This window comes from Pelophylax lessonae (genome assembly GCF_965119305.1).
Source record: "Pelophylax lessonae genome assembly, chromosome: 11".
Lineage (NCBI taxonomy): Eukaryota > Metazoa > Chordata > Amphibia > Anura > Ranidae > Pelophylax > Pelophylax lessonae.
In genome coordinates this window covers 160,164,694-160,189,535 of record NC_138778.1, presented here as the reverse complement: position 1 = coordinate 160,189,535, position 24,842 = coordinate 160,164,694, and the positions used below count along the sequence as shown (strand labels likewise).

General features: G+C 45.1%; 1 protein-coding gene across 1 annotated transcript in view; it reads right to left on the bottom strand.

The window, feature by feature from the left end:
* The window catches only part of WIPF2 (WAS/WASL interacting protein family member 2), a 78,005-nt gene extending 54,636 nt beyond the window's left edge, over positions 1-23,369 (bottom strand). The window contains exon 1 of the mRNA XM_082271511.1: positions 23,236-23,369. The gene's annotated coding sequence lies outside the window, so the exon portion shown is untranslated. The remainder of the gene's footprint in view (positions 1-23,235) is intronic.
* Between the last annotated feature and the right edge of the window lie 1,473 nt (positions 23,370-24,842).

Below are 24,842 nucleotides of genomic sequence, written 5' to 3'. Positions count from 1 at the left end.
GCTGTCATGTTGACTATATATTTATTTTTTAAGCCGATCCGACCCAATCCTACACTGAGCTGGCAGCCATGGCTTCGGGTGCAGAGGACACAGGCGACAACGGAAGCCTCATTAGTAACTCTAGTGGTGACGACACTTCCCATTAATTTCACAATCATTGTCGGCCGTTTCCTCTGCAGAGCTTCCGCCGCTGGAGACCGGGTCGAATCGGCTTTAAAAAAGGCACGTATACCGATTTCTTATTTCGATTTAGATAGGTTAGTGTTAGATTGTGGAAGTCTATAGATGCAGGGATTTTAGTTTTAGGGTGGACTTATCCTTTAAGATACTCGGCTTTCCCTGTATCCCACTAGAACAACGGTCTCTAAACTATTGCCCATGGGCCACAACTGGCCCACTATCAGCTTTTTTTCGGCTCGCAGCAACTGTCTGCCTAGCTGTGCTGGTCTGTGTATAATAGGGAGACTGGGGGATCAGCAAATCAATAACTCCCCCCCCCCCCAGTCAGAACGGAGCCCTGCCTTGTTTACATAGGCAGAGCTCCGTTCAGTGTCTCTGCCAGAGGACATCCATTGCCTGGCACCCGCAGATCAGCTTCTGCTGTGAGTAATCACAGCAGGTGCGCCCCTGACTAAAATTGAATTATTTGGCCTCAACACCAAACGGTCTAGCGGAAATCCAATACAGCTCACCATCCAAATATCACCATTCCTACAGTAAAGCATGGAGGTGATGATATGCTGGTATGGGGGTGTTTCTCTGCAGCAGGACTGGGACTGGAGCACTTGTCAGGATAGAAGGATAAATGGATGAGGCAAAATACCATCAAATCTGCTGCCCTCTGCCAAAGTTGTCAATGGGAAGAAGGTTTACCTTCAAACATGACAATGACCCAAAGCATATGGCAACATTGACCACACAGTGGTTGAAGGAGAAAAAGGTGACTGTTCTTGCATGGTAAGAGCCCAGACTTAAATCCCATTGAAAATTTGTGAAATGACAGGAAGTCTGCAGCCCACAAACCATCCCCATCAAATTTAACTGAACCTAAGCAGTTCTGCAAAGAAGAGTGGGCAAATGTTGCAAAGTTTAGATGTGCAAAGTAGAGGCCTATCCCAACAGACAAAAGGCTGTAATTAACGCAAATAGTGGTCCAACAAAATACCGATACAAGAGGGTGATCCTTTTTCGAACTAGGTGAATCTGTTTTTGAATTTTTTTTCATTTCATCATTTCAGGCTGCAAAGCAACAAAATGTGATTATTTTAAAAGGTGGGGTGTGATTCTTTTCTATACCCACTGTATAAGAAGCAGGTGTCGTCTTTGAAGACCAGGAGAAAAGGATTGACGAAAGAAAAGAAAGATAAAAAAGGAAAACCGAAAAACAGGGGGACCAGGACCAAGTAATCAACCAGTGAGCACTAAATCAACACAAATTGTTCAGGGTCAGTGGCTTACAAAGCTCTGGACCAGAGAAAAAGCAGAAAAGCCAGGCAACAAACTTTTAGTTGGAGGGCAGAAATTGCAGTCTACATTTGTCTTACCATACAGGTTTTCTTTCACCAAGTCTTTACATTACCAAAGCATTTACCACTTTTAAAGCAGAGGTCTCCAAACTCTTCAGTATACGGGTCACAATGCAAACTATTTGCAGGCCAAGAAAGATCAGTTTTATAAATTAATAAATACACTCCAAAAAAATAAAACTTTACAGCAGAAGCACCCATCGCATAAGAAGTCCTCCCTTCACATCAGAGCTCCCCATCCATATCAGAGCCCTCCCTTACATCAGGATCCCAATTAGAGCCCCTACTTACATGAGGATTCCAATCAGGGTCCCCCTTACATATCAGAGTCCTCCCTTACATCAGGATCCCCATCAGAGCTCCCTATTCATTTCAGAGTCCCCCCTTTCAATAGAATCCCAAATCAGGGTCCCCCCTTACATCAGAGCCCCCTTATCCATATCGGAGTTCCCCTTACATCAGGGTCCCCATCAGAGCCCCTATCCATATCATAGCCCCCCCCCCTTACATCAGGATCCCTATCAGTGTCCCCACCATACACGGGGAGCCCCACCAGTGTCCCCACCATACACGGGGAGCCCCACCAGTGTCCCCACCATACACGGGGAGCCCCACCAGTGTCCCCACCATACACGGGGAGCCCCACCAGTGTCCCCACCATACACGGGGAGCCCCACCAGTGTCCCCACCATACATCGGGAGCCCCATCAGTGTCCCCACCATACGCCAAGATGCCGCTCAGTGTCCCCCTCCATACGCCAGGATCCCGCTCAGTGTCCCCCCCATACGCCAGGATCCCACTCAGTGCCCCCCCCCCTCACATCAGGATCTCTCTCTGAGTTCCCCATCCACATCAGGGTCCCCCCTTGCATCAGAGTCACAATCAGAAGCAGCAAACAACTGATCTGAATCCTCAGTCTATGCATCGAGTCAGAGGATACTAGGGATGTAACGATATCAAAATCTCACGGTACGATACAATTTCGATATTGACCTCACGGTACGATATTTATTGCGATATTGTGGAAAAGCTCACGGTATTGTTAAATAGCTCACGATAGTGTTTGTGATGATCTTGACCACAGTATTATGGTCTATAGGCATTATCCTTGGACACTATTTTATTATTAAGCTTTTGAACATTTTCTTTTTGCTATTGGCTAAATTATGTATACCATACCTTTCCTTCTATACTGGTGCAAATGCATTAAGCGAGGCAGGAATGCACTGCTTAGCTATACTTACACTTAATATTTGCCCAAAAGCAATCCAGGCAGGCACCCCATTTTCATTCCACTTTCAAACCCTTACACCCCTGCATTTAAAACACTCCCCTCACGCTCCCACCCTTCTACCTTCTCTCTAAGACACCACATTTTGGGCCTCATGCTCTTGTCCCCACTAGCACCTATGATACCTCTATCAGATTGCTCATGCTCCCTGTTCTCTTAGCACTGTCTTATCTCAATGTGCTTACTCTGTTACTATCCTCTTTCTGTGTAAATCCAGTAAAGTACACCCTTGAGTGGCTTCAGTGTTTTTTTTTTTTCATTTAATTTCTTTACACATTATTAAACTCACCGGCGGTCCGGTGTCACTGTCTTGCTCTTGCCATGGTGCCTGCCTGGAAGCTGCTTCGCCGAGTCCGCCGCTCTCGTGCGCTGGCTCCGCCTCCGCCCCACAAGCCCGCCCACCCACACTGCTCCAAACCAACTGGCAGCCGCTCGCCTCGGCTCGGCCAGTAGCAGACAGTGCAGCATAGAGGTGAGTGACCGTGACAGACAGGAGACACAGAGACGGCGGCCAGACCAGTCAATGATACTCCGAGACGAGTCCCAGCCGCGGCTGCCAGCCGCGACATTTACTGTGTCTGTGTGTGGCAATTATTTTTTTTTCTTCTAGCGGCCGCTCTGCCACCTGCAACCGTGCACCCACCACGACGATATCGGGCCATGTTAACCACCGCGATACCGCGATAGCGGCAATATCGTTACATCCCTAGAGGATACACCACTAAAACTAGCTGCAATCCAGATAAAATCTCGCAGCAGACTGGATGTGGCTCACAGGTCATAGTTTTAAAAGCATGAATACTTAAAGCGGTAGTATACCGCTTTTTGACACTTAACTACAGGTAAGCCTATAATAAGGCTTACCTGTAGGTACAATCAATATCGTACAATTAACCGTGCCGATTTAGGAGATATTTGCACTGCATGCAGCCGCTCACGCAAGCGGCGCATGCGCTCTGAAGGTCCGGCGGATCTTTAGCGTTCCATGCCGAGAGCTTGCCGGAAAATGACTCCCGCGCGCATGCGTGGGAGTGACGTCATCGTGGCTCCGGCCAATCACAGCGCCGGAGCCGCCGAACCCGGAAGAAACGCAGAGGGATCATGTCAGCTCCCACAGCGGTGTCCGGGGGTCCGTGTCGGGGCTTCGTTCTAAGGTAATATATAATGAACTAGTATGCGATGCATACTACCTCATTATGCCTTTGTCTTGCAGGTTTTTTTTTTTTTTCCTTCAGGTTTACAACCGCTTTAAAAGAAACCTGCAAAAATCAAAAGTCAAATAACTACCATCCTGGGTGGTAAATGACAGCAAACCCCTCAGCCTATACTACTTGTTGCAGCATCAGATATGATAATACCCATGAATGTAACAGAAAACGCTTAGGGCCCATTCATACCTGTTCCAACATCAATGCTGTCCAGCACTTCCTGAAACCACTGCTTACTTCATGTGCACTATTATGCATAAAGCAGCTTTCACATATCTAAGATGGGAGGCTCTGGGCAGTACCAGAATGCATTAATTCTACAGGAACAGGTATGCTACTTCCTGCTGATGCATTTGTGACTTTTTTTTTTTTATCAATCAGTTCAGAGATCAGAGAAGTATTTGCATACATCATTGTTGCCATTTCCTGCATAGCACTGCGGGAGTGGTTAACATACCACACAAGATTTTTCAAAGGCAAGAGCAATAAAGCCTGCTAACCATGACATTCCATCAGAATCAACTGAAAACTAACCCCATTTGATTTAGGCTCCTTTCACACCTGTGCGACTTGGGATCCAACTTGTGAGACCCCAAGTCGCAGGACATGTGAAATTTAATGTATTTGTACGAGAGCCATTCCTACTGACACTACAGAAGTCACTGCGACTTCAGAAAAGGTTCCTGCACTACTTTGGTACAACTTTTTATGCGACTTTGGTCCAGATACTGAAAATGCAGATCAAACTCCCATCCAAAGCTGCACTGGAAATCGATGCACTAATGTAAAAGGAGCCTAAAAAGCTGATTTTTCATTGCCGGTAAGAACTTTGCACAGTGTGGTAAAAAACCTAGGAGTCCAGGAGAGTAAATCCAGCAATAAAATCTTAAGTTTCCTGCATAGCAGCTCCTAATTGAGGAAAAGAATGAACTAAACTTGGTAAATCATTGCATGTTTTTCTAAGGCCACAAAACCTTGACCCTCAAGACTGTAATGCACTAAAATAAGAAAACCGGATTGCCAGAGGCAGCATCAGGCTTTCAACTCCCACATCACGTACCTCCTGTTTTCTGGATAATCCACATTTTTAGAAGTTTTGTACCTGTCTTCAAGTAAGGTATGCAGCAGAGCTATGCAGTCACACCTTCAGGGCCCGCACTCCCCCCATCGCATCGCACCTCACCTCAAGACTCGAAGCTGTACAGGCAAGAACCGCAATGGAAACACTTCCCCGAATTCACTCGAACCCCATTACTTTGCTGATAATCCAGAAATGAGAAGCAAAAGCATTCATGACACCAGTCACTGGGGGGGAAAAAAACCTAAGCAGACCTCTTTATGAAAATGACAGCCCCCTGGCTGTTTCTGGCTTCTATACTCTTGGATCCATTAAGAGCAAAAAGCAGAAAACTTTGCGGACCAGTGGGCCAAAATATGAAGCCTGTGGTGTGATCTGTGCAGAATGCTGCAAAAACACTCCCAGATTGGAAGGCAGTCCTTGTCACCAGTCATGTGACAGGTTGACTCCTCTTCCAGCACTCCCTCCCAATCATGATTGGAGTGACACAGAGTCCCTTCAAGCATCAGTATGGTCACAGTTAGGCTCTTCTGCTGCTTTATAAATAGCACCTTAGTGTCACTGACCTGTAAAAAGCATGCTGCAAGTGAAAGGAGATCAACAGACCTGTATTCTTGACAGGTAAGGACATAAAGCAGTGATAGCACAGCAAAGCAATCACGCAGCCTGCAGATTCTGAAAAAAGGGAGAAAACATTGCACAATGCCCCCCTTTAGCTTTAGGCACATGGCCTCTGATTGATACGCCAATCTTCTTTGCATCATCCATTTTAATAGAGGTAGCATACCTGAGGCCGCCATAGATCGATGTATTTTTTTTTATTTTTTTTGCGATCAGCCAGGGGGCCGATTAACTGCTTGCGGACTGCAAAGTTTAGGTACATGGCGGCAGAGTGGCTCTCCTGCACCAGAACAAGTACCTAGTACATGATCCGGTGTAACGTTAAAAAACCCTACCCCGTGAAAATTCCCTACCCTCATCACTTCCTGTGCACGTACCTCATGCATCAGCTGAGCCGCTTCCCAGTGCGCAGCCTCAGGCAGTAAATGATCGGCTCACACCGGAAGTGACGAGGGTAGGGAATTTTCACGGGGTAGGGGTTTTTTTAACGTTACAACGGCTTCCCGTGAAATAACCCTACCCTCGTTCCCAGTGCTTAAAGTGTTGGGTTAGCAAATGATGTCGGCTTCCCGTGAAAATACCCTAACCTCGTTCCCCGGCGGGTCGAGGAAAATGTAAAAGTGTCTCCTAATGGAGGAAAATTTAAAATATATAAATATATTTTTTTTATCATACCATTTCGAACATATATACATTTTCTTCCGTTAGGAGGCACTTTTACATTTTTCTGGACCTGCCAGGGAACGAGGGTAGGGTATTTTGACGGGAAGCCAACGCTTTAAGGACTGGGAAGGAGGGTAGGGATTTCACGGAAGCCAAGATCATTTACTGTGCGAGCATGCGCACTGGGAAGCAGCTCAGCTGATGCCTGACGTACCCTCACCGAAGTGACGAGGGTAGGGTTTTTTAACGGAACAACGGCACTTCCGGGTGGGGGCGCCCATGCCTACAGCGCCGCAGCTGTGCTGCAATTTGACACAGCACAAGGCACTCAGCGGGTGCTGGCCAATAGATGTCCGCTGGCACCCGATGATTGAAGAGTGGAGAGACGGAACTGAATTTTGTCTATGTAAACAAGGCAGGTGTCCATTCTGACAGTGGGGGAGAGTGACTGATCTTGTGTCCCCAAAGCAGGGGAAAAAATCCATCACTTTCCTAGTAAAAGCAGCACACATAGTAAAACACTGATTAGACACAGAATTAACCCTTTGCTTGCCCCAGATGTTTAACCCCTTCCCAGCCAGCATCATTAGTACAGTGACCATGCATATTTTTAGCACTGATCACTGTATTAGTGTCACTGGTTCCCACAAAGTGTCAGTTAGTGTCAGACTGTCCGCCATAATATCGCAGTCCCGCTATAAGTCGCTTATCTCCTCCATTACTAGTAAAAAAAATAAATAAATAAAAAAGAAGTATATATCCCATAGTTTGTAGAAGCTATAACTTTTGCTCAAACCAATCAATATACACTTGAGATTTTTTTTAACCAAAAACATGTAGCAGAATACATGTTGGCCTAAATTTATGTAGGAATTAGAGGTTTTAAATTTTTTATTGGAAAGGTTTTATAGCAGAAAGTAAAATATATATTTTTTTCAAAATGTTCAGCCTTTTTTGTTTATAGCGCAAAAAAATAAAACCCAGAGGTGATCAAATACCACCAAAAAAAACAAAAAAAAAAACAAAGCTCTATTCATGGGGGAAAAAAATTACAAATTGAATTTGGGTACAGCGATGTATGACTGCAATTGTCAGAGTAACAGTGCCGTATCGCAAAAAATGTCCTGGTCATGAAAATCTTCCGGAGGTCAAGTGGTTAAAAAAAAAAAAGGAATCCCCCCCATCTACACAAACGTGGTAGATGGAGGAATCCTCCTTGCTGTGCTATTGTATTCTGACAGCGGGGACACCTCCATTGCCAGACTACACTGATCAGCGCTGCAGCGAATGATTGAACAAATATTTTCCATTAGTCCAGTTTGAAAGAAGTCGAACGTCAGGCGCCCATACATAAACTGAACACATTTCAATATATCTATCCATGCGGAAAGAGTAACGTGTTTTTTTAGTTTTAGATAGAGTGGAGTGTGATTAGAATACCTGTCAGTTTTTTTTTTGCTGTGCCCCCCTATTAGAGATATTCACCCTCTATGTGTCCCGTTTACTGCTTTCATTGAAAGTAAAAGAAAATCCCAAATTTTGGGTTGACACCAGAACTTGAATAGAGGGAAAGTCTTCCAATAGGGATACTACTTCTAGTGACCCATTGGGATTCCCTCCCCCTGGATGGATTTCCTCCCACCTCCCGTTTTGGCTATGGGACAGGAAGTGAAGGGAAAATCGGAAATCTTCCCAAAAAACTGACAGTGGTTATAACCCTCCTTTACTAGATCTAAAAATAGAAAAAAACAGTTTTGCCTTTAGTTACACTTTAAAGCACACCTGTAACTATAACATTTAAAGTATTTACATATTCTTAACAAGCAGTAAAAAAGAGCTCTAAAGCAGAACTTCAGGGACAGATTTTTTTTTTTTTTTTTTTACAATTTAAACTACAAAATTATATATAGCCCAATGTGCTGAATAAGCAAGTCACAGTTCTGTATTGTACAATTCACCTTAAGGGTCCTTTCTCACGGTCTGCATTCGCCGGACTCCATTCTGCTCAGCGGGGAACGATCCACCGCCGCTGAGCAGGCAAATGACAGCTCCATCTCTGCTCTGTGTGCGGGATGGAGCTGTCAGATCCCCGCTGTCCTCTATGGGGGAATCTGATGAGAACAGACTGCCTGCCCGTTCTCATCTGATCCCACTCGATCCACTGAACGGATGGAAAATGGGGTTTCCATCCATCAATCCAGGTTTCACGGGTAGGATAGGAAGTGGATAGCAGCGGGTGTCAGCGGAGATATCACCGCTGACATCTGCTGCCCCATAAGAATGCATGGGGCATCCGATCAGGTCCGCCTGAAAAACTAACAGGCAGTTCTGATCGTTCCTGTGAAAGGACCCTTAGGATCCATTCACACCTAAGCTTATTGTTTTCAGGCGTTTTTTTTTTTGCAGGTGTTTGGAGGAAGGCATTGACATCTAACAAAAACACTTGCAATCTGCCAAAAAAGAAGCACTTTGAGCATCAGGCAATTTGCTTCAGGAGATGCCACGGAGGCAATGGAGACGGTACTGGGGGAGCCAACTTGCAAACCCCGTGAATAAAAGGTGCAAACCAAAGAATGCGTAGCCAAAGGACAATAAAAGAAGACCGCCAAGGCCTAAAACCTGGCCCTTGACGGTGCCAAAGGCCAGGCGCTGCTCAGCACCTCGTTGGAGGAATGCCGAAATCCGAGCCACCGAAGGGGAAAGGGGATGACCCCCAAGAGACTCACACCACGCAATGTACGTCTTCCAGGCGCGATGGTAAATCTTCCTAGAGGTAGATTTTCTAGTCTTTGCCAGCGTGGGAATCACCGATTCAGACAACCCCCCTATCCTTCAGCACCTTTCCCTATCCTTCAGCACCTGGCTTTCAACAGCCAAGCCGTTAAAGCCAATGACTGTAAAGCAGGATGAAAGACTGGCCCTTGGGCAAATAGATCTTCTCTGAGAGGAAGTCTCCAAGAGGCATCTGCGACCGGCCATATCAGAACGGCGTACCATGACCGGCGAGACCAGTCTGGAGCCAGGATGACCAGATCCCTTCTGCCTCGATCCTTCACAGAAGACTTGGCAGAAGATTTAGCGGGGGAAAGGCGTATATCAACTGATACTGGCCCCAAGGAGCCACCAGTGCATCTGTGGCGTCGGCCAGAGCATCCCGAGACCTTGCCTCAATTCTATGTACCTTCCTGTTGAGATGAGTGGCCAACAGATTCACCTTGCAAGTTCCCCACCAGGGACACAGCTGAACCTTAGAATGCCAGCTACCTCCTGAGGGGCCAGGACACTTCTTGTGCCCCCTTGGTGATTGACATACGTCACGTCCGTGGTAATGTCCCATTGAATCCTTACTGGGCACCCCTAATGGCGATTTGTACAATGAGACAGAAATCCTAATTGCCCGAATTTCCAGTATTTTGAGTGGTAGCCTTGACTCCTCCAGAGTCCAGGCCCCTTAAACACATTCGTGCCCAAAACACCTCCCAAGCCGGACAGGCTGGCAACCGTTGAGACCACCGTCCAATACAGGGGAAAGATGGATTAGCTCTGTCGAAGTGCCAAGACAGCGAAGCCACCCTCTCATATCCCAGCTCAACAGGATTAGATTGTCTAGACACTGCGGATTCTTGTCCCACTTGGCAAGACTGTCTTTGCAGAGGTCTTGAGCAGAACTGTGCAAATGGAACCGGCTCGAAGGTAGAAACCATCAGGCACAGCACCCGCATGCAAGTCCTGAAAGATGACCAACTGCTGGACAACAGGAGCCAAATCGCAACCTGCAGCTTTTGGGAGTTTTTTTCCCCACGAGGGGAACCCGGGGGTCCGACCATCTCAGGGAGGGGCCCACATCCACCCCAAAAGACCACCAGGGGAGAGGGGGGGACACTACTTACCACACCATAGAACTGGGTGGGCACTGCTCTGGGCAGACCGCACCATCGGAATGGGGGTGCTGCGAGCCAAGAGGCACGCTGCGACTCAAGCCAGGACAAGGTCATATGCGCCCTCGACAGACGTTTAACTAGCAGGCCAGTCCCCGTCATGTGGGGCTAGGTCGCAGCCGACCTAGCATGGAGCTGAGGCCTACGCGCGCTCGCTGACCGGACCGGGGAGACCTTAAGGATCTAGAATATCCAGTCCGTCACCCAGTCCAGCAGTTGATTGTAGTTCTCACAGGAACAGAACATAAAAGTGTAAAAAATTCAATTTAAAAAGGAAAAAATGCTAGGACCAGAGATCCCAGCAAGAAACTAGGTCCTTAATAGGCAGAAAAAAAATGGATGCCTATAGCAGAGTGTGGGAGTATATCCCCTGGGACTGCCCCTTAGGCATGGTAGAGCTTTTTCCTACCTAGTGTCCTACTTCTGTAGGGGGCAGCATAACCCAATGGTTAAGAAGATTCTGGAGCTGTGTTTGTCAATGAACAAAAGAGAAAGTTTTATTTTATTTTAACATTTGAGTTTGGGTCCGCTTTACACTTTAATATAATCCCACCAACCGAAGAAGATAGCAGTGAATAAAAAAACATTTGTAGATCAGGAAAAAACTTCTATGGGGGATGTCAAAGGTGATGATGCCTTTGGCTCCATTCATTCCTGAGCATGTCGATTTACTGGCGGTTTTTTAAGCTTTTTTAAAGCGTTTGAGAAGTGTAGTACAAGCGTTTTACAGTTTCAGGCGTTTTTGTTTAGCCAATAGAAAGCACCAAGGGAAGGAGAGGGAGAGGAAATAAGGAGTGGAGAGCTGCTATTTGAGCATTTTACAAGCAATTAACAAACGTTTTTCTGCTCAAGTCAGGCGTTTCTATTATAATCTATGGGGCCAAAAACACTTGTAATCTGCCAAAAAGAAGCCCATGTACATTTCTGAGCTTCAGGCGACAGAATGCTCGAATGTGAACAGGGGCCATAGAAAAGTGTGAACAGGGCCTTCCTGTTCGGTTTCCCTCATTTTTTTTTTATGTCACTGGAATCAAAAAGAGGTAAAATGTACCTATTCACATACTGCTAAAAAAAAAAAAAAAAAAAAAAAAAAAAAAAACAGCAGAGGTTCCAACTCATTTTTAGGTGGGGTAGGTTTTAAATGTTGGCATAAATTGCAGAATGTTTTGTACATAACATTTTAGCCTTCACGACAAGGTGATTATTTCTGTGTTGTTAAGGGAATGTTTGCACTCATATTTTATGCATGTTACTAATAGCTTCTTTATATTATATAACTTGTTTGAGCTTAAAGCGATCCATAAATTGTGACTATCACACCGTCATATTTGAAAATAAAAATTATACATGTAATCCAGTTTTCAGAAGGCTTATAAAGTGACATATTTATAGCTGACTGATGTACAAAACACACATAATTAGAGGCTGCATCACTTTACAATCACTAAAAGGAGCAATAAACTGCTTAAGAATTGACCCATCATTTAAAGCAATGCCCTATCCTGACTACCTTGCTCCCTTTGTTACTGCTTAAAATTGGACCTTGCAGTAGGAGGCCTGCTTAATATATGTGCCATCGCCGCCAGCCCTCCTTAGCAATCTGTAAGGGGACATTCTTCCCAATAACACCCCCTTTAAAGGAGCACATCTCCAACTGATCGACAAAAGGGTCCCCTTTCCCTAAAAAGCCTTCCCGATTCCAACCACCGGATTTCAACCCGCTCTTTAGATTGTAAACTCCACGAGCAGGGCCCTCCTATTCCTTTTTTATTGAACTGTATTGCACTGCGTAAACTGTTGGCGCTATATAAATCCTATAAAGAAAAGGATCCACGTTAAGGTAAATCACAGGCTGCAGCCTACCTCAAATATAACCCAAAGGGTTATACAGATATAAAGACCCAAAAAGAGTAATGGGTGGCGCTGCCTAGGAATACAAATATTAAAATGATAGAATGCAGATCTGGCAGGGCTGGGGCCAGGAACGATATAGTGATAAACAAATTATGTATATAGTGTAAAAAAGTGATCACTAGTGATTCAAAAATGAATAATAAATTAGGACTAAAAACACAAAATATATATGACAAATTTCTATATACTATGACTTAATTCATCAAAAAGTGATACGTGATAAAAAGTGATATGTGCCAGGGCTGCTCCTCATGACGCCATATCGACGAAACACGTAGAGCATCATTACGTCACTTCCGCTTCGGGTCTTTGGAACGCATATGCGTTCCGGATACACTGTTACGATCACTGCCTTCATTCATGTGTGTTTGCGAGTATATTTTTAAAATCTTTAATAAAACCTACGTAATACGGATAAGGAGATGGGCAGTGAGAACAGGCAGGGGAAACACTCAGCGCCGTGAGCGACTGCTTGTCACACCCCTGGCTAACACAAGAGAGCGCCAATTCCTGAAAGAAGCGTCTCCCTCCAGAAGGCCGCAAAGCCGCAGCCTCAATTACTGGCATCCTAGTCCGTGCACCCATGGGGGAGGGGGGGGGGTTGATGCACAGGGACAAGACACCTCTTGCAGTACAGCCCAGGTGCCAGACAGCCAATTCTAGTCGCCAGTGCGACCTGGCGCCTGGGGTTTGTCGATCCCTGCCTTAGCCTATCAGCAGGACAGGTATCTGCTCCTTTGTGCAAGGAGGAACAGGATGAGCACTGCCAGAGCCCTACAAAGGGACCTCCAGCAGGCCACTGGTGTGAATGTCTGATAAATCAGAAACAGACTTTTTAAGGGAGGTCTAGTGGGCCCTGTGCTCACTGCCTGGCACCGTGGAGCTTGATTGGCATTTGTCATTGAAAACCAGAATTGGCAGGTCCGCCATGGGCACCCTGTGCTTTTCACAGATGAGAGCAGGATTACCCTGAGCACATGTGACAGTCCTGAAAGAGTCTGGAGAAGCCGTGTAGAACATTATGCTGCCTATAACATCATTCAGCATGACTAGTTTGGTGGTGGGTCAGTGATGGTCTGGGGAGGCCTATCCATGGAGGGATGCACAGACCTCAACAGGCTTACTGCTAAAAAGGTATTGGAATTAAATCCTTGGACCCATTGTCAGACCCTACCCTGGTGCAGTGGGTCCTGGGTTCCTTCTGATGGACGACAATGCCCGGCCTCATGTGGCAGTCAGTCAGCCAGTTCCTGGAGGATTGGAATTGATACCATTAAATGGCCCCCACACTCGGCTGACCTAAATCCAATAGAACACCACTGGGACATTATGTTTCGGTCCATCAGACGCCGCCAGGTTGCATTCAGTCTGTTCAGGAGCTAAGTGATGCCTTGGTCCAGATGTGGGAGGAAATACCCCAGGACACCATCCGTTGTTACATTAGGAGCATGCCTCGACGTTGTCAGGCATGTAAACAAGCATGATGGGGGCCATACAAACAACCAAAGAGTACCATTTTGAGTTGCTCCAAAAAATTCCAGCAAAATGGACTAGCCTGCTGCATCATTTTTTTTACTTTGATTTTCGGGGGGAGGGGGTCTTTGATATCAGCCCTCTGTAGGTTGATAATTTTCATTTCCATCAAACGATGTGGCATCCTTTCCTTCCTAACACATTACCCAGTCATATCAGTATAGATATTCAACATGATATTTTTCCCCATTGAGATCTGATGTGTTTTCAAAGTGTTCCTTTAATTTTTTTGAGCAGTGTATTTACTAACGCAAGCAGGATACGAATGAAAAATAGTCAATGTTGATTGAGAGAGTGAAATTCCACTTTAAACAGGGGTTCCCAAGACCTGAAAAGCTTCCTCCAAGGTAAAAAGGTTGAGGCAGCTCTAAATATTAGATACACAAACTACTTAGTAAACAGTATACAGACTTAGATTCCATTCACACTAGCACGACTTGTCAGGCGACTTGTGTGCCCTCAAGTCGCCCCAAGTCGCTTATTACAAATGCAATGTAAATGAATGAAAGCCATCTTAATTTGCACTACTGAAGTCGCTCCAACTTCAGAAAAGGGTCCTGTACTACTTTGAGATGACTTGTGTCAATAGACTTCAATGGGAGTCGCCTCCAAGTCATATCCTTATCTTATTTGAAGCGACTTATCAGACTTTCCAGGAAGAAGAAAGAGATTAGCCATGCCTATATGGTATATGTATATATATATATATATATATATATATATATATATATATATATATATAAAATGGTATATATATTCCATTATCTCTGCTTGGTCTGTGTGAGTGGCACTGGTGGACACTGATTCGTGGCACTAATACGTGGCACTGGTGGACACTGATTCGTGGCACTGGTGGACACTGATTCGTGGCACTGGTGGACACTGATTCGTGGCACTGATTCATGGCACTGATACGTGGCACTGGTGGACACTGATTCATGGCACTGATACGTGGCACTGGTGGACACTGATTCGTGGCACTGGTGGACACCGATTCGTGGCACTGGTGGACACCGATTCGTGGCACTAGTGGGCAGTGGCACTGGTGGACACATACGTGGCACTGGTGGGAAGTGGCACTGGTGGACACATACGTGGCACTGGTGGGCAATGAGGAAATGAGTAAAAAAATAAAAATAAAAAAAAAAAAAAACAGAAAAGGGGAATTAGGTCACAACACATCATATTCTGATTGGCCAAATACAAAGTCGTCTGTCATATAAGTTGCGCAAAATAATTCACAAGTCGCGCTGAAGTCGCGGTAAAGTCGCTCCGACATGGGGCGGCTTATGGTCGCGGCAGTGTGAACCAGCTCTTAGGAGTGATTTGAAATTTGGCTACATTATCCATATCATTGGCTCTTTGCCCCTCTTCCCCCAGTCCAAGAGGGTATAACTAAAGCCTAAGTGGAGCAAAAAGGGCAGGCATAGTCACCACTCCTGAGAGAGCAGATATATGACAGGTCCCTTGACATTATTAACTCCTGCTGCATGGAAGATTACAGTGCAGGGGGTGGGGATTAGTGATCGACCGCTATCGTTTTTTAATGCCGATACCGATATTTTGGTCATCGGATATCAGTATCGGCCAATATTTTCGGACATGTAAAAAAAAGGTTTTTTCTTCTTCAAGTACTCCTTGTGGAGGGATCCCCAAACCCCTCCTCGGTTGTTTTGAATGCAGTCATTTAATTCGGCACCGAGTACCCAGAAGTGATGTCAGGACATTCGGGTTTTTTACATGGAGACCGGTGCATGCGCACTTGCGGCAGGGATACCAGCTTTCACGGGGACACATCTTCATGCTAGACCTGGTCTTCTCTTTGGTGGCGGGGGTAGGATGCCTGGGCCTCCCAGTGGGGCGGAAGACCCGGGTGAGCCGTGCAAGGCAGCGGGAGGGGGGGGGGGGGGGGGAGACATCCCCTCCCGCTCCTTGTAATGACAGCAGAGTGGCTTCTGAGCCGCATCGGTTGTCATTAAAAGTCAGCTGAGAGTCGGTTACCCTGGTACATGCCTTTCCTGGAATATCGGTAACCTCAGGGGCCGATTGCGATATATATCGGGGAAAGTGCATATCGGCGTTGCAGATAATCGGTCGATCTCTAGTGGGGATCCAACTAAAGCAGAAGCCAGCAGCCAGAGAGACATCACATTGATTGCAAGTATTGACCCTCGTGCCAATTTTTTTGTCAAAAGGTTGTGGATATTAACGTAAAGTGGTGTTTTTTTTTTTTTTTTTTTTAAGCTTAACGCATTTTCTGCATTAAAGTCAAAAAACTTTTAAATGCTCCCACCCAAATGAAACATTTACCTGAGCCGAATCTCGATCTAACTGTACCTGTCTGCAGCACCTTTTCTCCCCTTTCTCTCTTCTCACAGGAGACTCGGCAGCAGCCGGGGCCAAGCTATGCTGTGTGTCTATAAACGCACACAGCCCAGCTCGGGATCAAGCCCGCACGAGTGCCCCCATAGCAAGCTGCTTGCTATGGGGGCACACGGAGAAGAGATAAAAGGAGCTAAGAGCACCAGAGAGGGACCCCAGAATAGGAGGTATGAGGCTGCTTTATGCAAAACGATTGCACAGTGCATAGAAGTATAACGTGTTTGGTTTTAAAAAAAAAAAAAAAAAACCTTTATAATCACTTGAAGTATATGAGTTTTTCACTAACTATACACTTGCCAGCACAGTCCTCTTGTAAATTTATAAAGACATTCATCCCTGAACACACAGGGCCCTAACCACAAGTACCACTCAGTACAGTATTCACCCTGCCGAGACTTTGACAGGCTGCAAACAGCAAGGCTGGGCGCTGTACCTGTGCTTCCCAGGGGCAATAAAATGCTAGGATGTACGCACAGCAGCTAGACTCCCTCGTCTGCAAAGGGCTTTAAAGTGTGGTAGTAGAACATGATAATGCATGCAAAGAAGCAAGCAGGGTTCTCCCAACTGTACGTGCAATCACAGCATTTTTCAGAGGAAGCCCGTAGTAGGTTGTTATGCTGAACCAATGGCTTCAGTACCTTCTATGTTACTGACATTGAACAAGGTATGCAGATTGGGAACTCTTAGGCTGCATTCACACTTGAGCGTAGCGTTTTCGCACGTTTTTTTACCTCAATTTTTTCAGGCGTTTTTAGAGGCAGGCATTGACATCTATCAAAAACACTGGTAATCAGCCCAAAAAGAAGCTCATGTATTTTTTTCAGCTACAGGCGTTTTGCTTCAGGCGTTAAAATGCTCAGATATGAACAGGGGCCATTTAAATGAATGGGGTTTTACTTGTTGGGCATTTTGTAACGTTTTTTTTTTTGCGTTTTTGGAGCTCAATAACGCCCAGGTGTGAATGGAGCCTAACTTCACTCTGCCTTTCTGTTCTGGATCCGGGTTTTCAAAATATTAAAGTCAGACAGCCATCAGCTATTATACAGTAATATTGCTGAGTCCTCTCAGGATTCAGAAGAGAACCATCAGCAAAGGTCACCTCTGCTGATTTCCCCCACTGGATTAATGGCCTCCTGCACCTGCAAACAACAGGGCCGGGGGTCCTGGATGAGGGACTGAGGCAAGTACAACTTTTCTTTACCGAGAAAAACAAAACTATTAGGATGGGTTGTTAGAGGGGTTGAGAGGAAGGGTTCAGAGTCAATTCATATTTTGCCAGAAGAGGGGCTCTAAAGCCTAGGTTTAGTTAGTCTTTGTAGCCGCCCAAAAAAAAAAAAAAAAAAAAAAAGAATCCCGTTATTTTAAAGCATGTTATACAGCACATAGCTTGTGTTGTGTAGTTTGGCCCGCTCTATCCCCTGAAATACCTGTCTGATCCTGCCTGGTGCTGCCTCCCCCCTGTAAACTGACCACGGTTTATCATGGCTGCCGTGCCCGGACACCGTGGTCAGTTTACGTGCCTCCGTCATCTGCAGCTCTCCTCCGTCCTCTCCCCCCCCTGCCTGTCGGCTAGTGAAAGTGCCTGCCCCTTCCCTCCTGCTGCTGAATTTACTGAGTAAATTGCAGTGAGGAATTATGTGAGCGTCGCTGCGAAATAAGGTAGAAATGGGCATATTTACAAAGCACAGACACTGGAGCATAGGACGTGTTTTAACAGAGGGAATTGCATGTAATTTACTAAGTGGTTTAACAACCAATTTAAAAAAAAAAAAAAAAAAAAAACGCATAAGGGACATTACTACTATAAATCTGATGTGTCCCTTGCACTACTGGCTATTGGTTTAATTAAAATATTTCTCCTCTGATTCGCCCTCAGCCATAATCTTCCAGTGCGGCACAGGTTAATAGAGTCACATGCACTCATCCAGAGTCTGGACTATGCCCGGCCTTTCCACCCTCCCCCTCCATTCATAGAAGCTGTACTACAGCTTTTATGAAATAAAATGATCTATGAATGGAGGAGGTGAACCTTTAATCCAGTATATCTATGAAAGGAGGAAGGTGGAAAAGGCAGACCTAGTACTCTTGATGAGTGCATATTACCGGTCCCTTGGCTCAATGAACTCCTGCTGCACCAGAAAATTATGGAGGGGGATACATTTTTTTTTTTTCCTGGTTATCCGGTCAGTAACACACCTAAAGTATTATACAGACACCATTCTGGATGAAGGAGCACAGGGGGCAGATTTGGACAGCAGCATTGTCAGTCTGGGAGGGGGGTGGGGGGTAGGGTTATATGTACTTGCAGATTTAAAAAGTTACTAAACCCAGGACCCTGCATTCACTATATCCAGTCTCCCACAGAACATGGAAACGCAATTATTTTAGTAAATATAAACTGCTAAATAACTTTTCTCCTCAGCAGTATAGAACAGTCTTGTAACTTGTATCAGCGTCTGATTAAAGCTTGCAGGAGGAGTTCTCATTCCACTCTGACTGTCCTATGAGGCTGCATGACCCTTGACCCTCTGTCTAGACAGTGCTGATTGGCCCTGTGGCAATCACATGCACTCTCCAAAAAAAAAATTCTCTTTCAATGCAAACCAAACTGAGCAGAGCAAAGTGTCCCCCCAAGGCGCTGTTTGATCAGGATACGGTTTAAGGACTGTGGAAGAAGGGGAGGAACAGAGAAGACAGGATCAAACAGCCTTTTTGCACAATGCAGAGGTTTAACCCCTTATGTTCCACAGTGAGTAAAACAAGCATGCTTTACTGCATATACAGACTGTACACGGGATGCTGGAAATGGCCATTTAGGAGCAGTTGGGCGTTTTTTTCAGAAGCCCCTGAACCCATCTACATTTTATCTTATCTGTCCATGTACACAGGGTCGTTTACAGTCATTTGCAGGCAGTTGCGTTCAGGGACTGTTTTTAGAACGCAATTATTTGCGTTCGAACGTGTGTTTCCCGGCGTTTCAAACGCACAAACGCGTCCGAACGCGTCTAAACGCGTCTTTTTCCATTTTAAAGGGGAATAATTTTTTTTGACCTCTAGGAACGCTTCTAAACGCAAACGCCTGGAAACGCTGCTAAACGCCCGCTAAACGCGGGTACAAACGCGACTGAACGGACGTTTCAAACGTCCTAAAAATTCCAGCATTCAAAGGGACTTTTAACAACGTCCCGTGTACATGGAGCCTTACACTTTAGATATTGTAACCAATTGAAGCTGAACATTCCAACTTCTACTTTATAATCAGTTTCATTTTCCCTTTTTGGATAAAGGTTTTACATTTTAAAAAAAGCTGATCTTTGTAAGCACCCCTGCCACTGTTAAGTTGTTTGTCTCGCCCCTGTAACAGAGCTTGTGTTTTTTGAAAAAAAAAAAAAAAAAAAAACAGATTTATTGGCTGGATCACCAGATGAAAACAGAAGAAAAAGCCTAAAAAAAAAAAAAAATGAAACTAATGCAGACATCACATCTAAGAATTGGTAAGCTGCACAATAAGAAAATGTTTGCTTTTAGACTGGACACCAGTCTACACTGAGAGGGTTCCAATGTACAGAGCTCCAAGCTGTGTGCTTCTACATCATGTGCACCACTAACACACACCTGTAACTGATGGGAAATGTACAGGATAACAATCCTTTATAATTATCCTTTCATTTCCTCCCCCCAGAACCTCCTCTGTCCACACTCCTGGAAGATCCATGCTGTGCTGCCCATTGGAAGATGTAGTGACCAGTCCCTCACGTGTATATGTGTAGGACAAAAGTATAATTTACCCCTGGAGGGGGGCGACTGGCCATCATTAAGATGTATATTAAAATAGCCTTGCAGTATAAATGGTTACAGAATTCTCTGGAATGTGCTTAAAATGTATATTGGTTTGTTGAATTAAACTTTTTTCCTGATCACTAATCATCACTGACTGTGGAAACTTCACACTGGACCTCATGCAACTTGGATTCTCTGTGCCTCTCCACTCTTCCTCCAGACTCTGGAACCTCAATTTAAAAATGAAATGCAAACATTTCCACAGTCAGTCCAAATCAAATCCAAAGTCAGCGCAGCCCTCTACCAGGATATTCTAGAGCACTTCATGCTTCCCTCTGCTGACCAGCTACATGGAGATGCTGATTCCATTCTCCAGCAGGACTTGGCACCTTCCCACACTGCCAAATGTACCAATACCTGGTCACATGATCATTGTATCACTCTGCTTGATTGGCCAGCAAAGTTGCCTGACCTAAACCCCATAGAGAATCTGTGGGTTATTGTCAAGAGGAAGATGAGAGACGCCAGACCCAACAATGTAGATGAGCTGAAGGCCGCCATCAAAGCAACCTGGGCTTCCATAACACCTCAGCAGTTCCACAGGCTGATCCCCTCCATGCCACGCCGCATTGATGCAGTAATTCATGCAAAAGAAGCCCCGACCAAGTATTGAATGCATGCTATACTGTACATGGACAGACTTTTAAGTAAGATAACATTTCTACATTAAAAATAATTATTTTTTATTGCTCAGATATAATATTCTAATTTCCTGAGATATTGAATTTGGGGTTTTCACTAGCTGTAAGACATAATCATCAAAATATAAAATGTGAAACATGTCACTCTGTGTGTAACACATCTATATAAAATATATGAGTTTCACTTTTTGAATTAAATTACTGAAATAAATTAACTTTTCTATATTTTAATTTTATGAGATGCACCTGTGTAGTTATTCATTAACCCCTTGGCAAATATGCCGCCTCTGGGTGCCTGGTCCTTAGTGCCAAGGGGTGGGATATCTATGTGAATTGCTGTGTATACACCTGTGCAGAAAGTGTGTGCGTTGCGCACTCTCAGCACAATTACAGTTGCCTAACCAAAAGCTCCAGATCGCTCATTGCCAATCGTGGCGGTCAGGTGATCTTAAGGCCACCCCCTGCTTGCCGGTGTCATAAACCTTTAAAAGGACCAGGAGACGCGGACGCCAAGAGGTTAATCCGCCACAGTGTCCATCAACTCATACACAGCATACTGTTCAACAGCAGCAACCCATCTAAAGGGCCATACACACTATAAGATTTTCTGAAGACTTTTTCCTTCAGATTTACCTTTTCTATGTAGTGCAAGGGCCTGCCAGATTGCATACAAATTGAAAGTGTTTAGGTTTGACCTCATATTATATGGTTTTGGTAAATCTAAAGGAAAAAGTCTTCAGAAAATCTTATAGTGTGTATGGCCCTTAAAGCTGATCATACACTCTACAATCTGATTGTGCAATCACCTTTAGATCAATGTAGTGCAATGGCCTTGTGTAAAATAAACTGAACACATTGTCTTTATATACTTTAGAAAATCAAAAGCCAGTCATACACTATACAATCTGATTGCACCATCTCCTTTAGATCTGCCATTAACTACCTAGTCCATTGGTCTGTCTGATTTGATACTAATCAAATGGTTTGTTTAGGGTTATCCTCATACTGCATTGCTTTGGTAAATCAAAAGGAGATTCTACAATCTGATCTGTATAGTTTATGAAGATCTTAAAGTGCTACTAAACCCTGGACCCTGCAGTCACTATATCTGATCTCCCACAGAGCACAGAACAAGGCAATGCAATTATTTTAGTAAATATAAACTACTAAATACCTGTTAGCAGTATATAGCAGTCTTGTGACTTCTATCAGTGTCTGGTTAAAACTTGTAGGAGTTTGAATTCTCCCCTGATTGTCCTATGAGGCTGCATGACCCCTGACCTTCTATCTGGACAGTGCTGATTGGCCCTGTGCTGATCACATGCACCCTCTTAAAAAAAACAATCTCATTAGCAATACACACCAAACTGCATGTGCAGAGTGACTGCTAAAGCTCTGTACTATCAGGAGATGGATTGGGGAAGAAGGGGGAGGCTCAGGGAAGACAGGATCAAACAGCCTTTTTACACAATGCAGAGGATTAACCCCTTAGGTTCTACAGTGAATATAACAAGCATGCATTACTGCCTATACACACTGATTTTACTGTTGTGGGTTTAGGAACACTTTAAAGGAGATTGTACAATCAGATCTGTACAGTGTATGGGCATATTACAGGAGATTGTACAATCAGATCTGTACAATGTGAGGGCATCTTAAAGGAAATTGTACAATCAGACTTGTACAGCGTATGGGCATCTTACTGGAGAGTGTACAGATTTGTACAATGTATGGGCATCTTACAGGAGATTGTACAGATCTGATTTGTACAGTGTGGTCCATCTTACAGGAGATTGTGCAGTGTATGGGCATCTTACCGGAGAGTGTACAGATCTGTACAATGTGGTCCATCTTACAGGAGATTGTGCAGATCTGATCTGTACAGTGTATGGACATCATACAGGAGATTATACAATCAGATCTGTACAATTTTGAGACATCTTACAGGAGATTGTACAATCAGATCTGTACAATTTTGAGACATCTTACAGGAGATTGTACAATCAGATCTGTACAATTTTGAGACATCTTACAGGAGATTGTACAATCAGATCTGTACAATGTATGGGCACCTTAAATCTAATGGAAAGTGTGAACTCCCAGTAGACAGAAGCCATGTGTGCTATGCTGGGACTTGTAGTTATACGGATGAAATCTCATGCCTCCTCTGGACCGCACACACACATATATAGAAGTCTATGAGGCCAAGCATACAGTGACAGGAATGTCAGGCTGGGATTTGTAGTTCCACAGCAGATAAACAGGCTAATAGTAACACAGCCAAGCACACAGTAACCCATAGCAACCAGTCAGCTGTCACTGCAACAACAAACTCTGATTGGTTGCTATAGGTGACTGCATTCCATGAGCCCCCCACAGGTGAGAAGGGAGGTGAACGTTACACCCCCTGGTGGTGGAGAGCTACAAGTACCAGCACAGCCTGTGTGGACTCTTCTGTATCCTCACACAGGCCGGTGTAGAGGACGTGCCTGCCCCTCTCCCCCAGCTCCTGTCACCGCGCACACAAGGCTGCACAAGCCGTCAATGAAGTGAGGAGCACCGCTTTATACCAGCGCCAACCCCTTCCCCGCCACCTCACCCTCTCTCCGCAGCTCCCTCCACTTTCCGCTCTCCCCGGGCTCCGACAACCCGGAAATAGAAGCCGCAGCTTCGCCCACAAGCACAAAATGGAGTCACCGCAAGGGGCGTGGCGCACCGCCCCGGGACGTCATCGCGTCAGAGCGCAGCTACCGGACGATGTGTGAGGGAGAGGCCATCTTGGGAGGGGCAGCGCTGCGTGTAGGGTGACAGGGGCGGGGGCATCCGTGTGTATTGAGTGAGGAGGGCGGGGCCAGTCAATTCAGATTCTCAGAGCAGGCTGTCATCTCTGGGAGAGTTCTATTGTGGAGATCTCTGATGTCTTTTTTTGGCAGTTTATAAGTGTGATTTCAAAAATCTTTGCAGTCATTTTAAACCTGTAGTTTTCATGTAATAACCACTTTAAGACTGGAAGGATTTCCCCCCTTAATGACCAGACCACTTTTTTCAATTCGGCACTGCGTGACTTTAACAGACAATTGTGCCGTCATGCAACGCCGTACCCAAACGAATTTGACGTCCTTTTTTTCCCACAAACAGAGCTTTCTTTTGGTGGTATTTGATCACCTGTGCGATTTTTATGTTTTGCGCTATAAAAAAAAAAAAAAGCGACAATTCTGAAAAAAAAAAACAATATTTTCACATTCTGCTATATAACATTCCCCAAAAAAATTAAAAATCAAAATTTTTTAACATTTTAGGCCAATTTGTTTTCTGCTACATATTTTTGGTAAAAAAAAAAAAAATCACAATAAGCGTATTTTGATTGGTTTGCACACAAAAGTTATTGCATCTACTAACTACGGGAAAGATTTGTTATTTTTTTTTTTTTTTACTAGTAATGGCGGCGATCTGCGTTTTCTTGTGGGATTGCGGCGGACAGATCGGACCCTTGACTGACATTTTTGACACTTTTGGGGTTACCAGTGACATTACTACAGTAATCAGTGCTATACATATGCACTGTTACTGTAAAAATGACACTGGCAGGGAAGGGGTTAAATGTATTGGAGAGGGAGGGGTTAAGTGTGTCCTAGGGGTGTGTTTCTAACTGTGATGGGACATGTCTACTATTGTAAAAACAGAGTTCAACGGTTCTAGAACCGTCTGATCTCCATTTTTACACAGGGGAGACTGACAGGCGGCTTGTTTACATAAGCCGCCTGACTTTCTCCCTCTCTACCGACGATCGCAGAGTGACCGGCAGACATCGGGTCCGCCGGTCACACGCACTGACTCCTTAGTGAACGAGCCGCGGCGGGCACGCGCTCGCCCGCTATTGGCTCACAAGCCAGTGACAGGCTAGTGACGTATATATACGTCACTTTGCCTGGCCGGGGCTGACCGCCGCAGTATATTTACTTGCGGCAGTCGGCAAGTGGTTAAAAGATGCACTGTTACTGTAATAATGACACTGACAGAAAAGGGGATTACTCAGGGGCTATTAAGGGGTTCAATGTGAGCCTAGGTGGTGTCTGATTTGCCAAAGGCGCAATGACATAACTCCTGCGCATGCACGCAGGAGCTGCCGTGCACGGCACAGGGCTCTGAAGGAACGGCAGGGTGGCCGTTCCTTCAGAGCGCATGCACCAATGACGTCATCGGCTG